Genomic DNA, 10,698 nt, shown 5'->3' on the forward strand with positions numbered 1-10,698 from the left:
ATGTTACAGTTTCCAGATCACACTGTCTTTTAACAGGGTGGAATTTGCTCTTGCTTCAAGGACCCAGGCTCTTGTCCTTAAGGGTATTTAGGCTCCTAATTTCCATTGAAACCAATAGGAGTTAGGTGCCTCAGTACTTTTGAGAATCTGGGCCCCAGGGTGGAGATGGTGTCTGTGTTTTTCCTCTTTTAGACGGACCATTTTAACAACCCAACCCCACCCTCTCCGTCTCCCCCATCCCAAAACAAACAACTATAATCAATGAATGCTCCAGCCCTGTCTATTTAGCCAGAATATGAGCAAAGGTGCCGTCATCAGTATTGGCCTCATCCTTCATTAGTGTAATGAGTTGTTGCACAAACCCTTTCTGCCACTTTTGCCCCTGATAGCAACTGGGGCTTTAGTGCAGGGGTGTGGGTGTAAATACCTTCTGTGCTGGTGTTTGGGAGGTAGAGAGCAGTGTTCTGAGCTGCGCCTGCACAGAGGTCATGGAGAGAAAGGCAAGGGACAGACCTGCTGTTCATAGGAGCAGAGCAGCAGCTGCTAGCGGAATTGCTGAGCGTGGCTAGCGAGTGCACCTGTGCTTCTCTCCCTACAGGGCTCTCTGTTCAGCAGCACCTGTGGAGGAGTAGTGGGATCTGCTGCATTCACCAGCTCACCCTCTGCTGGTTCTGAGGAAGCGAAAGGCTCTCTGAGGCTTTCCTGTGTTGTAGAAAGCCCCTTAGAGTCACATTACTGCTCCCTATCTGCATTCATGGTGGCTTATTGGGAGGGTGAGCAGCTATAGGAGCAGCATGATGCCCAGCAAAGGCTTCAGGTAAGAGCTGATGATGATTTAGCTGGAGCAAGAGGGGCAGGGTGGAGTTGAGTGGGGCTGGTGTGTTGGCTGCTGTGAGGAGCATAGGTGTTTGCCAGAGGAAGAGTGGGGTAAATTTGTGGGGCCCCGCTGAGGAGAGCGGGGGAGAATTGTATGTGGCCTGGGAGGTCACGTTGGGGGGGACATTGGATATGTGGGTTGGGGGGGGGGTGGGATTGGATAGGGCCTGGGAGTGGAAATTGTGTAGAGCAGTGTTTCTCAAACTTAGGACGCTGCTTGTGCAGGGAAAGCCCCTGGCAGGCTGGGCCAGTTTGTTTACCTACCGTGTCCGCAGGTTCGACTGATCGTGGCTCCCACTGGCCGCGGTTTGCTGCTTCAGGCCAATGAGGGCTGCGGAAAGCGGCGTGGGCCGAGGGACGTACTGGTTGCCGCTTCCCACAGCCCCCGTTGGCCTGAATCAGCGAACCGCGGCCAGTGGGAGCCGCCATCGGCCGAACCTGTGGATGTGGCAGGTAAACAAACCAGCCTGGCCTGCCAGGGGCTTTCTCTGAACAAGCAGTGTCCCAAGTTTGGGAAACACACTGGTGTAGAGCTTTGAGAGAAGCATTGTATGGTTGTGGTATCAGGGTTTCAAAGAAAATTAGAAGCTGGGTGATGTCTGGAGGAGGGATGGCTTGTCTTGTCTTGTCTTGGGGTGGACTCCTGCTGTCTAGGGGAAGGAATTTCTGTCCAGGGTGTTCGGACTATAGTGGTGCTACAAATTATGAATATACTAAAAAACAGTATGTACATTTTAAGTGTTAAAATGTTAACTGGTACACAACATACTTACTCATTCACAGCAGCTGTTTAGCTTCTGTGAGTAAATGAATACATGTTTTCTAGAGCAGTGTATGATATCCTGATGCACATGAACAGCAGGATGTGCAAACTAACTTCCATTGCATGGACACTTGTGTCTTACAGGCTGCTAAGCTGGCGAAGTAAATCTGGAAGATGGATTTCTGTTTTAAATTTCTTCAGTGTTATAGTAAAACACAGAACAACAATAATGATTTTTAATAGAAACACAGTGAAATAATATATTGTAGATGAAATATATCCCTATTGGTGTAGCATAGTTGTTTGGTTTCATAAATGTAATCAGTGCTCGGTGGGACAGGAAAATAGAAACTATAGTATTGGAGCAAAATTTCAAATATCTGTGGATTACTGACAACGCCCCTCCCCCCCACTTCTAACAGGAGAAAATCTTTTAAAATGATGGTGTTGGATATAATTTCTTCCAAATAACGCTGAATTCCTGCACATAAATGTAATTCAACACTACAATACTTTAGTGAAGTCTAGTTCTGAACTTAGCATTGGACCCTTCCCTGTTTTAATACGCTAAACCAGAGCCCCAGCTTTGAACTGCCCTGAATTTTGGAGTTCCAATTTTGCAGCATTTGGCACATAATGCTTAATTGTTGGCACATAGAGAACTTTTCACTGTGCTATGCAAAGTTTAGGTTTGGATTCTGCAAGGAGAACTATATAGGCAGACACTTGTGGGGCTCTGTTTGAGAGCCAGGGTCTGCCTGTAGGGTTGTTGTTGTTGTAGATCAAGGCCTTAAATTAGTAGATTGGGGAGAGCAGAGACTTTTTAGGCCCCAGGGTTAGGAGATGACTGGAGACTTCTGCAGACAAGGAGTTGAGGCAGTGGTGTACAAGAGCAACGTGATAAAGTTGATTTTTTTTTTTTTTTAACAAAAGAAAAAATGAACATTTATTAGAGTGGAGCCCCTGGCCCTGGGGAAAGAATTACACACATGCCCGCCTCCCCCATGGGCATCGGTATCCCTGGGCAGCACCCAAGGGGGCACTGGAGAGTCCATGGAGGAATCTGCCCTGGGCCAGGAGCTGTCGGGCAAGACTGCTGGCCACCCAGTGCCATAACCCCCAGGGCAGGCAGGGGACGAGTCTGCCTGGTGTCTGATAGCGGGCAGATCTATAGACCAAAGAATTGTGGGAGAAAAGTTATATCTAAAAGCAATTTTTTGGGTGGGTATTAATTAAATGTCCAAAAATGTGCTAGGCCCTATACAGACACTAATTAGGCATGGTTCCAGTTTTGAAGAGCTTACATCCTAAGTGACATATCACACAAAGGGGTGAGAGAATTGGTATGATATGTACTGGTGGGATGTCAATAAAAAGCTGCACTATCAAAACAAACTCCCAAATATGGAGTAGGTAGGGTGAGACAACAGACATAGCAACAAGTGTGGTTACTTAGCAAAATGTGTGCAGGTCATCAAGAAACCAGATCGTGATGATTGGGAGAATGGGTTGACAGCAATGGAGTGTGCCTTGCACCTGGAAAAGAATGTGAACCAGTCACTCCTTGATCTGCACAAGCTGGCAACTGACAAGAATGACTCTCATTTGTGTGACTTCATTGAAACTCACTTGGCAAAATGTGTGCAGGGTTGACTTAATATTGAAAATGGGAGACTTTGGGCTGTAAGGACTAGTGGGTGAATGGCTTGATCACATCCGATCTGCCACACGTTCCTCTTGACCTCCCCAAATTAAGTATACAAGTTTTTAAAGTGCTAATGTACTTGTACAGACTTTTTCATTACATAGAAAGTGTAAATGTACTTATGGAAACAGAGTTAGAACCAATGCTTCTGGCCCTATTTAAAAGATTAAAACAGGTATTGAGGCTCAGTACCCACTCAAGTACTCAGTACCCACTCAAGTCATTTAGAATAGCAACCTAAAAGCTTTTCACATTCCAAACTCCATACCCCAGTCACTTACTTGAGTCAACAAGGATTTTGGTAGAACTGTTAATTTAAAACTAGTCGGCTGGTGGATTTGACTGCAAAAAGTATTCTCAGTTCTCTTACATATTTAATACTTATGTTGTATAAGGTTTTTATGTACAGTGTTTTTTCCTTAAATAAAATATCTGTCCTACTCCTCTCCTTGCTATGAAAACAGAGCAATTTGAGAGTTGAAACTGGTAAGATGCTTTATGTTGTGCTCTAGGGAGTTTTTAATATGAGCACAACACTCCTGTTATTCAAACTATAATGTTAACAAAAAAACCCCCAACAACACCCATATTCTATCAGAAAGCACCAAAGCTCAAGTTTACCTAATTCACTGACTTAATATTTTTATACAGATCCACATTATAAATGTAAATAATTTCATGACCATCTCCCATCCAGTTCCCTATTGTTTTCTCCCAAAGGGTACACCTAGAGGTCTTCTCTCTGCTCTGTTTCAGAGTAGCAGCCGTGTTAGTCTGTATTCGCAAAAAGAAAAGGAGTACTTGTGGCACCTTAGAGACTAACACATTTATTTGAGCATAAGCTTTCGTGTTACTCACCGCACACTAAGCTCATGAGCCAGGTGCTGTCCCAAAGACCCAGCTGATATCAGCTATTAGGGATCCCTTTTGTGCACATCTGCAGTACCTCCTGCTCCAGATCAGTCTGTTGCTGTTGGCCAGGCAGAGGCTGTGATCCCCTAACCAAGGTTGTGTAGGTGCAGCAGCTATGTATAAGAAAAGGAGCTGAGAGCCCTGCAATGCTATCAAAGGGGCAGCAGTGTCCCAAAATGAAAAGGCCTGTTTTCCCTCTTACTTTAGAAAGGGATGAGCCCAAAGATAAGACAAATAAATCCTTCCTCTTAGGATCTAGCGTACCAATAGTCTCACAGATGTATTTTTTAATTATTCTCTCTTCTGACTCCCAGGAGCAAACCCTTCTGATTTTCTCCTCTCCACCCACCTTTTGCACCTTATTTTTATTTAATAAAAATAGTAGCAGTTATCTGGCCCATTCTTGGAGTCAGCTTTGCTAGTTTCATTGCTGTAGCACATAGCAAAGATGCATTCCTATCTCAGGATCTTGCACTGCAGGTGCTGTTTTTCAAAGGAGATGCTGTAGTAATTGGCACAAAGATCCCCAGGTCAAAGCTGGGATCTGAATGCAGCCTGGCTCATAAAGCTGAGAGAAGAATAGCAAAGCTGAATCAGAGTAGGAGGCAGGTCACTAGGGGATGTGGTGGGGTAGATAACAGTAGCTTTACAAAAGAAGGGGTGGGTGGGAGAATAGCTGAAGTAAAAGAACTGCAATGCAGACAGAACCTCAGAGTGGAAGTTTCATTGGTCCTTCAGCACTCTAGCTTGTGAACTGTTGGCCTAATTTTACATTAATCCATATATATTTTATATACTATAAAATCTGCACTATGCTCTACCTGCAGTAAGCATCTCCCTCTGATACGTGACCCCTCTGAAATATCCACAAGGTTTCCAGAACAATTTTGTTCAATCCTTAGGTAATAACCACCTCTGCTAGATAACTGCTTTTTGCTGATATTGTATTGGGTGGTTGCTTAAGGTGAGCATCACTGCATACCATTACTTAAATGGGGGGATATTTTATTCTGAGTTAGCATTTGAAATTTGAAAAGTAGAGCAATATGCTGCTGCTTTTGCAGCTCACTGCTGATAGGATAAAATATTTAGTGGCACAAAATTTTAGCACTGTGTATGCATTATTTGCGACAAAAGTACTGAGATTTTCTCTGCATGTGAAAACATCCACTCAGTGTGCAGCAGCAGTCAAAAAAGCAAATGAATGCTGGGAATAATTAAGAAAGGGATGGATAATAGGACAGAAAATATCATGTTGCCTCTATATAAATCCATGGTATGCCCACATCTTAAATACTGTGTGTGGTCACCCCATCTCAAAAAAGATATATTGGAATTGGAAAACGTTCAGAAAAAGGCAACAGAAATGATTAGGGGTATGGAATGGCTTCCATATGAGGAGAGATTAATAAGACTGGGACTTTTCATCTTAGAAAAGAGACAGCTAAGGAGAGAGATGATGTAGAGAAAGTAGATAAGGAAGTGTTGTTTACTACTTTTCATAACACAAGGAACTAGGGGTCGCCAAATGAAATTATTAGGCAGCAAATTTAAAACAAATAAAAGGAAGTATTTCTTCACACAACACACAGCCAACCTGTGGAACTCCTTGCCAGAGGATCTTGTGAAGACCAAGACCATAGCAGGATTCAAAAAAGAACTAGATAAATTAATGGAAGATAGGTCCATCAATGGCTATTAGCCAGGATGGGCAGGAATGGTGTCCTAGCCTCTGTTTGCCTCTGAAGTTGGGAATGAGCGACAGGGGATGGATCACTTGATGATTACCTGTTCTGTTCATTACCCCGGGGTACCTAGCACTGGCCACTGTCAGGACACTGGGCTAGATGGACCTTTGGTCTGACCCACTATGGCCGTTCTCATATTCTCTGCCCATTCCCTTGCTGACCCCTGACTAATGGAGACCAATTCTATGGGGTGGGAAGGTAGTTCAGTCTTTGGCTTCCCTGCAGTAACTGTCTACAGGGTTGTTAACTGAAATTGTGGTTTTTGTGATGTGGATACGCAATAGGATAAAAACAACACATTAGAGCTTTGACTTCTCATGCTTTAGGGCAGAACCCAACCACTAGCATCTAGAATAAACTTCCTCATAGATGGGTTGTTCCATAATTGTACATTATGGCATTTTCTACATCTTTATCTGAAGCCTCTAATACTGGCTACTTTTAGAGACAGGCTACTGCACTAGATGGACGACTGGCTTGGAATGGTGTGGCAGTTACTATACTTTTCATTGGGAACTCAACTGAGATCAGCAAATTCAATTCAGATGGGCTACTAGTTCTTCGTAATTTTTATACCATTTCCTGCTTCTGAAAATCAACTTTAGCAAACAAGTCTGAATTTTCAAATAAATGCAGCACAGGAACTACCACTAGAGGGCGGTGTTAATACAAAAACATTTTCAGGTTAACATCATAAAAGCTTATAAAAAGGGTTGAATTATACTTTGTTCCTTAGTAACACTTAGTTTAGTGTCTTTCATCCAATGTTTGATGCAATTCTATGTCCGCTGTAAACAATGACGGGTATTAGCTCAGTAGTGAAATAGAGGACCTTAATTTAGCTGATCAATTTAATCTGAATTTTCACAAAGAAATTCCATTTTTTCTCTTGTGAGTGAAACACTTGAATCAATCATTCACAAATTATTAGTCCATCAAGAAAGCTTTAAAGCTTTTTCTGCTTTAAAGTGCATACTCGCTTTTGACTCTGTCCGAAGGATCTGGTTTTAATTTCTCCAAAGGAAAGGAAAATGTTTCTTTTGAAAAAATGGTTGTGCTCAGCAGAAGGCCTAATGTATTATTTCCAGATGACCCAGGGTAGTACAGTGTAGAGAGAACTTTGTTTTTTAAATGTCAAAATTTCCTTTGGGAAGTATGATATCCTCTGGGAACCCCGATATCCATTCCACCCCATGAAAGGATGTTGAAATCTAGTGCAAATTCAAGATCATCATCAAGTTGGGTAGAATCTAACAAAGGTCACACCTTTTAAACTGGCTTTCCAAAGCCTTTCATCTCTCCCCTCCCTCCCCCTGCCCCCTCCAACATGATCTGTTAGAATGGTAGAAATTAGTGGTGGAAGGGTGGAGGATTAGAATATGTGGAGACAGCTGACCATCATTCTGGGATCCATAAAGGCTTCTTCCAACTTGTTCTCTCTCCCTCACTGGTTTGTCTTGATTAAAATAGACTTGATTAAACTTCTTTTATTCTGTGAAGAAATATAGCAGCCTATAAGGAGGCAGTGTAGCTTGAATGTTACAACAAAGAACTGGGAAGCAAAAGGATTCAACTTCAAAGCCAGACTGAGTTACTTACTGTGGTTTTAGTTCAGAATTGTGATGATCTGTATGACTTGGACATAGCTGCCATAGTGGGTATTGTTCAAACAATTACTAAACTAAACCCACACTTTTATGCTTAACATTTGTGGAACATTCTCTAAGCGATACTACAGGACAGGATGTATCTACAGTGAGTCCATTGTGAAGCATAATGTTAAGGCCAAGTGTGTTTGACCACTCAGGTGTCTGATGTAACTGCCCTTTTCTGAAGTGAATTAAGGCTTGTGTGCAGTGCTATTTGTGGGGACAATCTGGTTATCTAGTGTGAGCTGTAGTGGGCTGCACTGTCCTGTAGAGTTCATAGGGCTGGAGAGTGCCATAGAAGAATGCCCTGTTTACTTGAACTACTACTCTTCTGGCCAATTAAAGGTGGTGATGTTTGTTTCCATGCTAATCCAAAGGATGTTGTTGTGAGGAGGAGCCCCCAAGGGGGAAAGAGGAGACAAACTGTGGCTACACGAGTTTTCAGGACTGCACTGGAGATCTCCCCTTTTCTTCCCGTCCTGTAAAAGGGAAATAAATTAACCCTATTAAATGTTCCCTTCAAGGTAACGAGGCAATGAGAATTGTAACCACAGTTCCTCCCTATGTGGAGATATTTTCCCTGCAGGAGGACAGACTTTCTCTTCCAAGAGAGCATACCTGATCTGTGGTCTAGTGTTCTGTTCCTGACATGGCTTGATTCCATGTGTGACCTTGGGTAAGTCATGTCGCCCCCTGTGTTTGTTTCCCCATCTGTAAAATGAAGATACTGATATTTACCTTTCTTTGTAAAGTGCTTTGAGACCTAAGGATGGAAAGTATTATACAGGAGCTAAGTGTTGTGGTTATAATACATAAAATGCAAAATATTATAATTTATTATTATTTTTATTTTATTATTAGGTATGTTCCATCTCTAACTAGTTTATTTCTACATGGCAGTGTGGAACTCTGCCGGAAAGGCAGAATATTGGCCCCAACTGGTACTTTAAAAAAATTATTATAAGTGTTCTGGTAATGGATAGTAGATACGCTCTGTTAACAAGCCAGCATAACTGTTCTTTGGTGAACAAGATACTTTCTTTGAACAGGTACAGTGGCTCTGTGTATGTGTACACATTGTGCACAAAATAATGCATCACAGTTTAATAGAATAGTCTTTCAATGATTCATCAGGAGGTATATACTATTGTCACATTTCATCTTAGCCTGATAATTAATTTGAAAAATAGTAAACTGTACTGTATAGTGGCCCTAACTGTGAAGGACATTTTTATACCATAGGCCAATAGAGAATGAAAGATTGTACATTGCTGGTGTCTGACTTTTATTTAGTTAGTGTTGCTATAACATGGAATGATGATGAAATTAAACTGCAAGTCATGAGAGAGGGTGTGGTTGGCTATCATGACAACTTCATATTCCTGGGATATTATGAGACAAGAAGCATCTGCTCCAATACTGATATATTCATGACAGCCACCGTCTGAAACTGTTGTATAGGAGTTTAAATATTCTGCTTCAAGTCACTGTGCACTGGAGTTGGGAAATGGTTTTTAACTGGAAATTATGAATGCTGATCATCGCTTTCAGATGACAGTGGCAGCAACTTCTCTTTAGTATGTTTCTCACCCAATCACTGTACTTGTTTTAAAAACTAATGATATTCAGCTGGTTACTATGGCAATGATGTACTACTAGTTGTCATGGTGATGAAGTGGAATTTTTGTCAATTTCTTTCAAGAGCGTGATGCATGCATATTTTCGTCTCTAAACTTGATCATATTACCGTGTATTTTCTTAAAAAAACCTAAATCCACTGCAGATAATGTATACATATGCTTCATAGTTATTTTCTTATCTTCTGAACCTTGATGCTGAGGTTTTATTTCAGAATTATAAAGTTAAGAACATCTCTGCTAAGCCAGAAACTGCTATGGCTACCATATTATGTGAGGCATGTTAACTAGAAATTCAACTAGTATGGCCATTTTCAGATTTTTCCTTAATCTTGCATGTGCTCTTCCTATCTGTATCTACCTATAATACTCGTATAGCTAACAGGATGTTGGGTATTAAACAAAAAAAATTTAGAAAATATTAGATTGTGAATGAGCATAAATAAGTTTGCTTTAAATGTTCTTTTCTTAATACACAGTGCTGCATGTTTTGTCTTGGAATTGGATCTCTTATTGTTGCAGTTTTATTTGAATTGCCTCTGCTTTCTGGTACTATCCACGTTTTAAAAACAACACATTTTGTTTTTCCCGTCTCATGGACATTGCTTTGGTTTCCCTTGGGGATTTTTTGTGCATGTAGGTCATCAACAGGAAAAGTACATTGTACATAAATTGTATTGGTTTGAACAATCTCTTTCCTTAGGAGACCCAAGGTAACTCATTCTCACTGCTTATTTTAACCCCTTGGAAACAAACAGGATAGGTGTCAGCTGTCAGTTCTCAGCTGTATAGGAAACTGAATTCTCAGATTAAAAAAGGGCATTTTGCAGAATGTACATTCTTATTTGATAGAAATAAGTCTAAGCTGAACCACAGAATATTATAACTGTCCTAGAGAAGCAATAATGCTTTTCCAGAAATTCTCTTGATGATCAGATACTGAACTATTAAATGCACTATTAAAAATATATATTACTAAACCTTTTTTCCAGAAAGAAAGAATTTTGCAAGAGTTAGGAGTGTAGTTCATTTTCAACATGCTTTGTTTTTTAAGGCTAAAAAAAAGGTGTATTCAACTTTTCTCAGTATGATGATTGGTTTAAGAAACTAAACAACCCACTCAGCTAATCGACTATTTTCAATATCCCTCAACCTTTCCCATACTTAAGTTTCCCAGTCTAAATCATACACTTCAAGATGGTGCAGTTTGAAAAGAATATTGGCACTATTTCAGACAAGAAGTGTATGTTGGTTTCATAAGATATTTCCCATCAGAATACATTAGGCAACCTGGGAACAGAAAACATTCTAAAACTGAGAGATGCAAATTAGTCATACTAATAGGATGAATATTTCTAATAGGTTCTCAACATCTTATTGTGCTCTGTGCTTTTCAGCAAATAAATGT

This window comes from Dermochelys coriacea, chromosome 1 (assembly GCF_009764565.3).
Source record: "Dermochelys coriacea isolate rDerCor1 chromosome 1, rDerCor1.pri.v4, whole genome shotgun sequence".
Lineage (NCBI taxonomy): Eukaryota > Metazoa > Chordata > Testudines > Dermochelyidae > Dermochelys > Dermochelys coriacea.